Below are 14,276 nucleotides of genomic sequence, written 5' to 3' on the forward strand. Positions count from 1 at the left end.
ATATCTATTTTTGATAAATTCCCGACTCGGCCACATATTAATTCCAGCTCTCCGCAACACAGAGGGAAGGGCACTCTATAAAAATTGCTATTGGTTCTATCAAATTTGTTTGAGTCTCTGGAAATTTAAATTAGAACCGAGACAGGCACTTAGTGCCATGGTCTAGTTGATTGGATAGGGCTGGGTGCTAGGTTGGACTGGATGATCTTGGAGGTCTCTTCCAACCTGGTTGATTCTATGATTCTATGATTCTGATTCTCATAGTTGGTAATTTTTCCATTCTATCTTACCTCTACCAGAGAAAACTCTCCACAAACTGCACAACAGCGTACTTTTATGATCATTCATATCCTATATATGAGTGAAATACATGAATTGAAGGAACTTCTTGATATAAAGTTCTGGATTTGACTGGGAAAGAGTTAAATTCCTCAACAGCAGCTTATATGGTGCTGTATTTTGATATTTTAAACATTGCTAAGCAGTATTTACACATCATCAAGGCCCTTTCTGCTTCTCATACCACTCTACCAGCAAATTATATAGGGAGGCACAGGAAGCTGAGCAGAGAGACAGGCAGGATTAGAAACACAAACTGACATTAGGGATATCCCGTATCATATAATACCATTCTCAGTAACCAAAGCTGGAGGGAAGGAGGACAGTAAGGATGTTTCAAGTGACGGTATTTTTCTTTCCATGTAACCATTACACGTGTAGGATTTCTGCTCTCCTAGTGATAGCTAAACAACTGCTTGCTGATGGGAGGCAGTGAATGAATTCATTATTTGGCTTTATGCACAGGTGCATCTTTTGCTTTCCTCTGTCTTCTCATACTTGTCTTTCTACTTCTCTCCACCTTTGCATTGTGAGGAGTGAGTGAGCAGTTGTGTGTGCCTTAGTTGCCAGCTGGGTTTAAAGCACAACATGTCTTTCCAGTATTTGGAAATACTAAAAAAATAAACATTTAACTGCAAGACGGAAGCAGAATGCACCAGTGCTGGACAGAATGATGCATGTTGGAGATGTGTACTGCATATTACTGTATAATCAATACTCTTGATTGATATATGAGAATATTTGACAGTAAATTGTCATAAGTCAGTAAGGAGTCATTAAAGTAAAGCTATAACATTATTTTTTCTTTGTTTTTTTCTTCATTACAGTAGATGATCCTTTTATCATCACATTACATAGGAGCTTTAAAAATATCACTGGGGCTTCTTAATCTTCAATATTCTAGTGCACTGGGGTAATTTCAGGGTACAAGAGAGATGTCTTCTTTAAAGAGGAGTTGTCATAATAAAAAAAGAACATCTATATCATTGGCTCATAAAATACAGGAGCAATTATATAACTTCACAATCAAATTGATTTCATAGTTTTTTTTCTTGTAGTATGTGTATTGCATGTGTAGGTAATAGTGATGAATAGGTTTAAGATCTATAAAGAAACTTTGCAATATTAAACTTGGTGCTTTGACCACATAACCTACTTAAAATTAGAAAATACATTTCTGCGTTTACTTGAAGATTTTAAATTTAAATACAAATCTTAATTAACATGTTCATAGAATCATAGAATCAACCAGGTTGGAAGAGACATCCAAGATCATCCAGCCCAATCTAGCACCCAGCCCTAGCCAATCAACTAGACCATGGCACTAAATGCCTCATCCAGTCTTTTCTTGAAGACCTCCAGGGATGGTGACTCCACCACCTCCCTGGGCAGCCCATTCCAATGCCAATCACTCTCTCTGTGAAGAACTTCCTCCTGACATCCAGCCTAGACCTCCCCTGGCACAACTTGAGACTGTACCCCCTTATTCTGTTGCTGGTTCCCCAGCAGAAGAGACCAACCCCCACCTGGCTACCACCTCCCTTCAGATAGCTGTAGACAGCAATGAGGTCAGCCCTGAGCCTCCTCTTCTGCAGGCTAAACACCCCCAGCTCCCTCCGACTCTCCTCACAGGGTTTGTGTTCCATGCCCTTCACCAGCCTTGTCGCCCTTCTCTGGACACGGTCCAGTACCTCAACACCTCTCTTGAATTGAGGAGCCCAGAACTGGACACAATACTCAAGGTGTGGCCTGACCAGTGCTGAGTACAGGACAAGAATAACCTCCCCTGTCCTACTGGCCACACTGTTCCTGATGCAGGCCAGGATGCCATTGGCTCTCTTGGCCACCTGGGCACACTGCTGGCTCATCTTCAGCCTACTATCCACCAGTACCCCCAGGTCCCTTTCTGTCTGGCTGCTCTCCAGCCACTCAGTTCCCAGCCTGTAGTGCTGCCTGGGGTTTTTGTGGCCAAAGTGCAGAACCCTGCACTTGGCCTTGTTAAATCTCATCCCATTGGCCTCTGCCCACTTATCCAGCCTGTCTAGGTCCCTCTGCAGGGCTCTCCTACCTTCCAACAGATCAACATCTGCTTCTAGCTTGGTGTCATCTGCAAATTTACTGATGCTGGACCCAATACCCTGGTCCAGATCATCAATAAAGATGTTGAACAGGACTGGGCGCAGCACCGATCTTTAGGGAACACCACTAGTGACTGGCTGCCAACTGGATGTGGCATCATTCACCACCACTATCTGGACCTGGCCCTTTAGCCAGTTCTTGATCCAGCACAGAGTGAATCTGTCCAAGCCATGAGCTGCCAACTTGGCCAGGACCTTGTTGCAGTAGACAGTGTCAAAGGCTTTGCTGAAGTCCAGGTAGACTACATCCACAGCCTGCCCCACCTTCACCAGGCAGGTAGCCTGATCATAAAAGAAGATCCATTTGGTGAGGCAGGACCTGCCCTTCCTAAACCTGTGCTGGCTGGACCTGATCCTTTGGCCATCCTGTAGGTGCTTTGTGATGGCACCCAAGATGACCTGTTCCATGACCTTGCCTGGCACTGAGGTCAGGCTCACAGGTCTGTAGTTTTCTGGTTCCTCCTTTCGACACTTCTTGTGGATGGGTATCACATTGGCCAGCTTCCAGTCTTCAGGGACCTCTCCAGTGAGCCAGGACTGCTGATAAATGATGGAGAGTGTTGTGAACAGGAAATGAGAAATTATGCTGTAGAATATAATCTGGGTAAGGATTTAAAAAGTAGATATCTATGTTCTAGATAAACTTCATTTGTTAAGATTTTTATTCTGGTCAAAAGTATACTTTGACAAGTTCCAATAAGGTAAACTCCTCTTAAAGTATTTGACTGAGTTTGCTACACTCATTAATGTTTCAGGAGAAAAAGTGTTACTGTATTAACTACAGCAAACTGTCCACAACTGAATGCACTCCCTGAAAACACATTACTTTCACTTCTTGCATTAAACAAGTAAATGTAGTTCATATAACTTGGGTTGTAATCTTACTTTGATAAAAATGTTAGGGGGTATGAAACTTGTTTCTGTCTGTACTTTTTCAGGTTGCTTTTTCCTAGCTTTGGTTTAAGTGTCATTTGAAGTCTTGGTATAAATATGGCTTTTGTTCTGGGGAACGATACTAATTTTGAACAATACCTGCACAGATGGATGTGGCTAGTGAGGACTTTGATAGAAGCAGCTTTTGTGTAGCTGGTGACAGGCAAACCGTGCAGCTAACACAAAATGCCATTATATACTGTTTCTTTCACAACCAGATTATTTTATATCCAAAACATCACGTCTTTCTGAGACAAGTACAGGAGAGCAAGGAAGAATTATATTTCTAAGTTGCACACCTTATTCAGCCAACTTTAGTAGCCAGACAAATTGCTCTAATGAAAACCAAATCTTTTGTCTGCACAGAAAGGTTTACACATATTTCCTTGATTCAGTTAATAGGTGCCTAAACTCCCTTTTGTTAGGACTTCACTGTAACATTGAAGTTGTACATGGTAGGAAGCATAACTGAAAGTATTTTCAACTTAAAACAGTCTGTCATAATATAAAATGTTGGGAAAATATGCAAATTAATAAAATTTGCAATACCTGCAAGAAAAGGAGACTGTATCAAGGCAGTCTCGATGTGCTGTCTCAGAATAATTACCTTATTAAGCTTGTAATTTTACAACTCCATAAAAGAGTTTTCAAAGGAATAGAATTTGGTTCATCTAGTTAACTTTCCAGAAAATTAGTTTGTTTAGACCTAGGCTTAGGATCTGTTTTTCAAGTAAATAGTACAGATTGATCTTAATGTGCATATGTTTAGTGAAACAATTCAGAAAACTTTATTTCTTGCAGTTAAACAGCGTAGATAAACACAGAACTTTCTGTCCTTTTAAAAAGAATTCTTATTCTATGTTAGTCTTTTTGTTTCACAACTAAGGAAAAAGTGAAAGAAATCCACTCCTTTGTTCAAACACAGAGCCTCTTACCCTTGACCCAAAGGCAGAAATGTATTGTTTTATCAGAGATAAAACCAGTACCCAGCTGTGCAATCTTCCTGCTCTATTATAAGACTCTTGGAAGCATTAAAAATCAGATATTAACCTCAATAGTTCTTGACAATGTCAGTTTACTCTTCTTGCTAAAAATAAAAGCTGAGTTTTTTTGGTAAGTCTGGCATGTCAGTTCTCATCTTTCCTTTTAAATAGAATTACAAAGCTAGTCTATATACACTTATGCAGAATTCCTAGATTATAGGGGGCAATTTCAATTAAAGTCATATAAAAGTGGCACTAATTGTAGTAACAACCTGATTATATATTTTTGCACATTTTAATCTTACTTATCAGAAATCTTTTGTGTTTGCATTCGCAATATATATTTACCTCAAGTTTAACCTAAATCGCAGAATCACAGAATTAACCAGGTTGGAAAAGACCTCTAAGATCATCGAGTCATGGCACAATCCACTGAAGTATTCTCTCTGCAGTTCCTTCTTTCTCTCTGCAGTTCCTTCTTTCTCTCACATTATTTCAATGAAATATGTATAAAGTCACAAACCTCTGCAGCTCCATTGAAACAGACTATTTTTAAAATTCACCAGCATAAGGAAAAACAATCTGGTGTTTGTTATAACAGTTTTCTTTATCATCTCACCTTCATCATCTGGGTGTTTTGAACTTGTATTTGCTGGATTATTATACACTCTAGTCTGACTTCAGCCATTTGCTGTTGCAGTGATTACTGTAAAGAATAATTTGCCTTTCACTGCAGCACAGACTGTAACATTTTGCAGCGACAATTAAGAGGATAATTGTCTGGGTAAATGCACACATTAGTACACCTACATTAAATCAAAGAACTTCACCACTGAACATATGTATCATCTCAATTTTAGTTTTGGATAAATTTGGTAAGTGTACATTCTTTCTAAAAAATCAAATAAGAAAAATTACGCCCAAAGGTCAGAATAATCTTACTGACTTTATGATTGAACTCTTATTTACAAGGGTAAATCTAGCCTGCTTAATTCTGAGTTTGTAACTCCTAAAACCTATACATCCGCTCTCTACTGTACAATATTTTGAAATCTCTTACATAGTGAACCCAAACCATAAATTATGCTGATCTCCTCCAATGTGGACAACCAGAAATGTTATATAGTCTCTTGCATGGTGTGGTAAATACATATCCTTCACATCGACACAGGTTACACAATTTAAGGAACTGGCTACATTGGCGTGTTTCTGAATCATTCCTCTTCTCTTCCTTTCCTGCCACTTAATCGTACACTTACCAGTAAAGTTCTTCCCTGTTCTTGCACTTCATTTAGTACTATGAGATAAAAATACTTCTTTCATTTTCTTCTTTCAATTCAAGTGCATTCGGACCTCGTTACATAGTGTCTATCACTTCTTCAACAGCATGAGTGTTGTTATAGACCATTTCTGATTTATGTCTCCACATAAAGAACTGCAAAGGCTTACAAAAGTACCACCCAAGGTATTGCACTTTTGTTTGCACAAAAACTTTATCAGATCATTTCCAGGAGCATTTTAAGGACAGCAGTGTTTCAGGAGTACTTAAGAGCTCACATTGAAGAATTTTTTTTTTTAATTTATTTATTCATTTATTTATTTTTGTATCTCAGTCAATGTTAACCAAAAATATTTTTCCACTAAAACTGTTTGCTTTCAACTCATAAAAATTTCAGATTAGATGTTAATATATATTAACTACAGTAGGCAAAATAATTTATTTGGGGATTTTCCAGTTAGGCACATTTCTATATTTAAATAACAGGGTTCCTGCAATGAAAAATTGCATTTTATTAATTTACTATACATTTTTAATATATTGTCCTGAGTTAGGGCAGATCCCTCCCCCAGGGAGAAATAAACTCACCATAACACAGATTTTTTTTTTTTTTTTTTTTGGAAAGTCAGGGAAAGATGAAATTGTATTTCTTATAGTACAAGTATAACAGTGTAAAGAGAGATAACAACTAAAGAAGGAAGAAAAAAAAAACAATACAATAACCTTAAGGGAGATGGGGGAGGGGTCAAGTGGTGGAGAAGCAGCAGCAGCAGCAGCCAAAACAGCAGCCAGGGAAGATAGGCAGGCGCAGCTCAAGCAGCAGAAGCCAGCAGAAGAGGAAGGGGGAGAACAAGCTGTGCTTCTAGACATTAAGCTCTTGATGCTCCAATGAAATTATATTAATTTATCTATTGTTGCCATTATGTGGCCTATCCCTAGAGTGTTCATCTCTCCCATATGTCTGAGCTAGAAAATCAGCTCAAACAGCCACATAAATCTAAAAGGAATAAATGAAAGAGATCTGTATCTTTTATTTAAACTTTGGGGGTGGGTTGACCTTGTCTGGCAGTCAGGTGCCCACCGAGCACCTATATTACTGCCCCTCCATCAACAGAACAGGGAGGGGAAAATAAGAAGAACATATTTGTGGGTCAAGAGTAGGATGAACATTCACCAGTTACCATTATGGGCAAAAGAATTTCTCCTTGGTGAAAATTAGTTTAATTTCTTGCCAATTAGACAGAACAGGATCACAAGTAATAAAAACAGAGTTAAGAACTAAAAAATCTTCCCCTCACACTTGTCTTCCCAGGTTCACTGTCATTTCTGACTGTTCTGTCTGCTGCAGACAAGCAGTGGAAGAGGATAGGGAGTGGGTTTTGGAGGCAGTTCATAATAACTCTCAGCTGCTCCTATTTTCTTGTAGTCTTCCTCTACTTCAGCATGAGGCTCCTCCCATAGGATATCATAGAATCGTAGAATGGTTTAAGTTGGAAGGGACCTCAAAGATCATCTAGTTCCAGCCCCTTGCCATAGACAGGGACACCTCCCACTAGAACAGGTAGCTCAAGGCTTCATCCAACCTAGCCTTGAACATCTCCAGGGAGGGAGCATCCTCAGCCTCCCTGAGCAACCTGTTCCAGTATCTCACCTCCCTCACTGTAAAGAACCCTTTCTTAACATCTATTTTGAATCTCCCCTCTGCCAGTTTAAATCCATTACTTGTCATTACAAGACCTTGTAAATAGTCCCTCCTCAGCCTGTAAGCCCCCTTCAGATACTGGAAGGCTACTACAAGGTCTCCTCGAAGCATTCTCTTCTTCAGGCTAAAGAGCTCCAACTCTTGTAGTCTGTCCTCACAACAGAGCTGCTACAGCCCTCTAATCATCTAATTTGGACTTGCTCTAACAGTTTGATGTCCTTCTTGTGTTGGGGGCTCCAAAACTGCACACAGTACTCCAGGTGGGGTCTGATGAGAGCAGAGTGAAGGGGGAGATTCCTCTCCCTTGCCCTGCTGGCCACACTGCTCTTGCTGCAGCCCAGGATATGGTTGCTATCTGGGCTGCATGTGCACACTGCTGACTCATGTTAAGCTTTTCATGGACCCAGACCCTCCAATCTTTTTCCTCAGGGCTGCTCTGCAGCCATTGGCCACCTAGCCTGGATTTGTGCTTGGGATTGTGTTAGTCCAGGTGCAGGAACTTACACTTGGCCTTGTTTAATTTCATGAGGTTGGCCTTGGCCTACCTCTCCAACCTGTTCAAGTCCCTCTGGATGTATCCCTGCCCTTTAGCAAGTCAACTGTGCCACACACTTGGTGTCATCTGCAAACTTGCTGAGGGTGCACTTGATTCCTCTATCTATATCACTGACAAAGATGTTAAACAGCACTGGCACTGACCCCTGAGGGATGCCACTTATCACTGGTCTTCAGGTGGACATTGTGCCATTGATCACCACTCTGTGTGTGAACATCTAGCCAACTCCTTATCCAGTCCTTTACAAACACTATGAATCCTTCCTTCAAGCTTTGGATCTTCAAGAACTGCCCTATCATGGATCTTTCCACGGACACAGTCTTTCAGTAATGGCCTGTTCAATTGCAGGTTACTAGCAGGTCACAGGTCCTGCTAGAAAGTCTTCTTCTGAGTGGATTCCCCTCCATGGGCCCAGAGCTCCTGCTAGGACTTGGATTCTGCATAAGATCACCATGTGCTGTAGCTGACTTCAGAGCATGTCCACATGCGGAGTCATGGGGTCCTCCATGGTCTGGAGGGTGAATGTTGCTCTGATGTGGTCCTTCATGAACTGCAGAGCTTCAACCTGCTTGACTATGGTCTTCTTTTTAGGCAGCAGCAGAATGTTTGCCCCTGGAAGACATTCTCCCTCTTCTTCTCTGACCTTGTTATCTGCAGCGTTTTCTCTCATATTCTCACTTCTTTCTCCCAGCTATCATTGCTCAGCATTTTTTACCCATTCCTAAATTAATTATCCCAGAGGCACTGTCAGAACTGGTGACACTCAGCTACGGCCAGCAGCAGAATTGTCTTGAAGCCAGTTGGAACTGGTTCTGTCTGATGTCAGGGCAGCTTCTGGCATCTTCTCACAGAAGCTGCCCCTGTGGCTCCTCTGCTATCAAATGCTTGCCACATAAGCCCAATAAAAACTTCAAAAGACCCTTGGCAAGGTCCTTGATAGAAATCTATTAAAGAATATGTGTATACATAACATGGGATGCAAAGAAATTATGAGGGTCAGAAACTGGCTTAAAATCAGGAAATAAATATTAAATCACCTATTTTCATCAAAAAAATATTTGATGTAAAAGGCAGATCAGTAGCAGAGTGGTTGGGAATTCCTTGTCAGATCCAGTGCATTTATTACACTTATTAATGATCTGGAAAATAAATGAGCGATGAGGTAACAAAAAACTGCAGGTGACACAGTTATTTGGCTGGTCAAGTTCAGAGCAGAATGTAAAGAACTTCAGCAAATCAGATTTGAAGCTAAGATACATTGATAATGGGATGTCAAATAAAGTTCAGATTTGATTCAGACCATCACAATGATCGGTGAAGAGGAAAATACATCTCATATGGTTCTCAATTACCTGGGCCATTGGAGGAAAGGGAGATGGCAATATTAGAGATGTCATATGGTATTCCATGCTGTGAATAGGAAATACTCATACATATTAATAGTGTATAAAATATTCTGTATAGACTTTCCAGTTCAAGAAGGCTAATAGTTTTAAGTCATTCAGAGAAAGAAAAGAGTAACAAGAGTATTAAAAAATCTCCAATGAAAGCATACTGAAAAGGTCAATGTTGGTATTATCTATGAGTAGCAAAGGATTTTCAGAAGGCACGTCCAATCTAACACAAAATGGAACTCAGATCAAAGTTTATTTTCAAAATTAATTTCAACATTATGCACAATAAATGATGAAAGTTATTTCCCAAGCATGTCCTGGAGATCGAGAATGTATTTTATACAGACAACAAATATAAAAGCAAAAAGAGAACAGTTAAAGATATCCAGCTTTATGAAAGCTATCAAATTCTATGAAATGAAACCTCTTAGTTCAAAGATTAAACCACAACTTAACTACCAGCTATTATGGAATTATCTAGTCATAGATAGGGTATGGTTAGCCTTTCATTATATTTAGTTTTTTCTTTTCTTTCTTTTTTTTTCCCCCCATTAAGAATATCACACTCTCTTTGACACTGAGGCTGCTGCTTTTTGATGGAAGAATATATCACTAAAAAAATCTTTAAATCTTCTTCAGAATGTCAAACCCCTTCTTACCAGCAATCTAGCTGGAATTATGACCGAAAATGAAGCAAAGCAATAAACTTCATTACCTACCTCCATTTACCTTAAGAAATCAAAGTCTTTCATGGTAGGCCAGGAGACAAGCTCAGACTTCTAAGCTACATCTTCTAACTTAAATGCACAACCTGGGAGGGGGGACTTCAATTTTTTTAAAAAAATACTCATTTTAAAATATACTGAATTGATTTTTTTTTTTTCTGAAATTCATGTAACTGTTTTTTTTTCAATGTATTTGTAAATGGCACCAGATCACTGTTAGGAAACTAGGTGACAGCACTTTACAATAGGCCTTCATTCTTAGACATTCCATTACATACATACCTGTAAGCAAAGGGACTTTGTCATCATTTTCATAACTCATTCTTAATAGATCTTATTGTTTACCATGGAGCTCTGCTTATGGTAATTGCTTGCAAGGACTGGTGACATTTAAGCTGCAGCTATCAGAAAATAAAATTTAGAGGTCAAAATTTGATTTGGTATATATATAGATATAGATATATAGATATATATGTTTAGTCTTATGGATGTAAAAAACAGCCAAAACCAAAACCCACCTCAACACTTTGAAGGAGACATCTCAAAGCAGAACATTGTGCAATCATTTAGCACCACAGGGGCCTTTTAAGCCTAGTAGACCCACACTGCATAAGAACAGATATTAACTTCAGGTTCAGGGAGCATCATTTTACAGAGATAACATGACCTACCACTCAGACAGGTCCCTTGCCATTCTGACAGGGTTACATTGCTTGCTTTTCCAGAGCAGTTATGGTTTCCTCCACCTTGAATCATAGAATCATAGAATCATAGAATCAAACAGGTTGGAAGAGACCTCGAAGATCATTCAGTCCAACTTTTCCCCCAGCCCTATCCAGTCAACTAGACCATGGCACTAAATGCCTCATCCAGTCTTTTCTTGAAGACCTCCAGGGAGGTAAGACTGCACCTCACTCTTGTGTACAGTGTAACCAAACATAGGAGGTAGGCAGCCATGAATTTTGTATTCTCATAGATCCATCCCACTACAACCAAATAAACCATAATCTTCATGGATTAAAAAAAAAAAAAAAAAAAAAAAAAAAAAAAAAAAAAAAAAGAGGAAAAAGAAATTCAAGCCCTGCATGTGTGCATGCCATATTCCTGAAGTGGAAAAGGTAAAATTTAATAGATTTCTGATATCCATAGAGCAGATGGAGTCAGAGCAAGAACATGCTGAAAAACAAGAACACTTGAAAAACAAATGTCTAAAAATAGGCCAGAATATGCTGCTTAAAGTGCTGTGCACTTTCCTTGGCAGTATCTTGTTTGTTTCTAACATTACCAACCCGCTTCTTGTGTCTTTTATGTATTCATTTCTTCTTTGCCTTGGTATCCTTGTTAAAAAGTGCAATAATGAGAGCTGTACTTTTAAGTCTGTATTGTCATCAAAGGTGCTTTCCTGTTAAAACTGCTCTGATAAGTCTTGCTTCATGCAGAAGCAAAGATATAAATGAAGATAACAGAAATGTTTCCTAATGCTAATGTGAATATTCTGGGAAAAAAAGATAACCTGACTGAAAAATAGGCTTTTATATAAGTACTGAGTGAAATCAGACTTTGTATCTGCAGTAATGCAAGTGACAAGCAATGAAATCTCTTTTCAAAGAGATTTCCTATGTCACTGTGACAGCATTTTATATCATCCTCCTGCTGAGGGTATATATATTCTGCTGCTTATTAACAACACTGCAAATTTGGGTTATCAAACATGTCCGTGAATAAATCAGATGAGGCTTTCATACATAACCAGGAAGAGATACAATCTAGAAGAGTCTGACATTTCAAAACCTGATTTAAATTGCAGAAAAAATTTCCCCTCCTACTCGCGCTTGTAAAAATTCTTAGCAGCTGGCTTCATTGAAAATAGGGTGATTGCTTTGCTTGATGAAAAACACACACAAAGTGCATAATTGGTTTCTAGTTCTCAGGGGATCTTCTGATCCCCTTCTAATTGATGAAAAAGGGAAATACCAGTTGGATTCTTAGGTGCCACTGCATTTTTATGCATAATTTTAGTTAAGTGACAGATATTCCTATTACCTGCATTGTATTGAAGTACAGGTAACTTGTAGATCACCATCAGTACCTGATTCTTCTAGAAAGTCTTTCAATGCTTCTGAATGCATGGCATAAAGAGTGACAGACATTAGCATGATTAAGTACCTACACAATGAGAAAAATCATTATTGATTCGTTATTGGAGGCTTTTGGGTTTGGGGGTTTTGTTTGGGTGGTTTTTTTTTTTTTCCTACTTGGGTTTTACTCCTTATGTAATTGTATCTTCTCTCAGCTCCAGTTGGTTTTCTACAGCATGGATTCAGGAAAAAAACTTCCAACCACCTATTTTCCAATGGAGTATTTATTTGGACAGATTGTTCAAATGCTGAAGAGGGTAAGGATCTTAGGCTACAAATCATTATCTCTACTGTCTAGAGAAAAAAAAAAAAATAACTATTTTGCATCTTGAAATACTCCACAGAAGCAACATAAGCTAGGCACCATCTGCTGTAGAATTTGGAGATACATTCAGTCTGGAAATTGAAAAGCTATACATTTGAGAATTTTTTTTGGTAAGTAATAAGTAAAACAAATTGCTACAAGATAACTTTCTGTTGCATCTGTTTTGTACGAGCAAGAGATTTACATAGGTAGCAAACCATGGATTAAGCAATTTATTCTGTGACAGCCAAATCAAGAATTATATGTGATAAAGGTCACAGGTGCCAAAACGAAGTGTAGATTATTTGTGCATAGAAGTACCAATCTTTTAAGCCACTGACTAACTATCAAGACTTACCCTTACTGACTTTGATAGATTCTCCAGCGTGTGGGAGTGTGAGCTAATTTACAAGGACAGATCTCCAGCCGAAATGAAATGTCACAGTTCTTCTGCCCTCTGGTTCTCTGAGCTGACTTTAAATGTCGGGATCCAGAAACTCAAGAACTGTACACACAAAGATTACTCAGGGTTTTGGGTTTGGGTGTGGGGTTTTTTTTTGTTTCGGTTTGGTTTGGTTTGGTTTTTTTTTCTTTTATAAAGGTAGTGACATTAGAAAGACATTTCTCATTTCTTCACACATATTCAAATAATTTAATGAAGATATAATCTTTAACTCCTATTATACTGTAACTTGCTAAGCTTATTAGCAAATACATGCACATGAAATAACAGTTTTAAAGACCCTCACCATCTGGTTGCAAGTGTTTTTAAATAACTATAATGTGTTTGTGGAAACTGTTATACATGGAAATGAATAATACAAATTTCTCAGTTCTATTTCTGTGCATTTAGCCTATGACAGAGTGTTCTTGCATACTGACGTTCCCACTCAGTTATCAAATTGTTGGAACAAGTCCAGAGGAGGGCCATGAAGATGATCAGAGGGCTGAAGAATCTCTGTGAGGATAGGCTAAGAGGGCTGGGGCTCTTCAGCCTGAGAAGGGAAGGTTTTGAGGAGACCTTGCAGTAGCCTTCCAGTATCTGGAGGGGGTTTACAAAAAGGCTGGGGAGGAATTATTCACAAGGTCTTGTAATGACAGGACGAGGAGTAATGGGTCTAAACTTGAAGAGAGGAGATTTAAACTAGATGTTAGGAAGAAATTCTTTACAGTGAGGGTGGTGAAATACTGAAACAGGTTGCCAAGGGAGGCTATGGATCCTCCCTCCCTGGAGGTGTTCAAGGGTAGGTTGGATGAGGCCTTGAGTGACCTGTTCTAGTGGGAAGTGTCCCTGCCTATGGCAGGGGGTTGGAACTGGGTGATCTTTGAGGTCCCTTCCAACCTAAACCATTCTATGATTTTATGATTCAGTTAGTTGTAGGGAATAATTTATATGCTGCAGTTACCCGTAGCCTTATTATGGTTTGGCTGGCAATGTAGGCATGCAGGAAAGTGTTCACATGACCCCAAATAATTGCAAACAAATAACAGGACCTCAAAGCAACTTTCAATGGCAGTATGAAGTAGGAAACATAACAATACTTTGCATCTAAACTGTGATTTGCTGTTTTCTCTTTTGTCTATACTTTTACTGTAATATACAACATCTATAGACCATTGCTAGATTTACAAAACAGAAAAGAAATAGAAGTGCTTTGAAACTAGATTCCTAGATTCAAAACTTGTGTCTTTGAGGTCCCTTACAACCTAAATCATTCTATGATTCTGTGATTCTATGACATATGGAAGTTTTCTATAGCAGCTACTGCTCTGGAATATCTATAT

Source organism: Pogoniulus pusillus, chromosome Z, assembly GCF_015220805.1.
Source record: "Pogoniulus pusillus isolate bPogPus1 chromosome Z, bPogPus1.pri, whole genome shotgun sequence".
NCBI lineage: Eukaryota > Metazoa > Chordata > Aves > Piciformes > Lybiidae > Pogoniulus > Pogoniulus pusillus.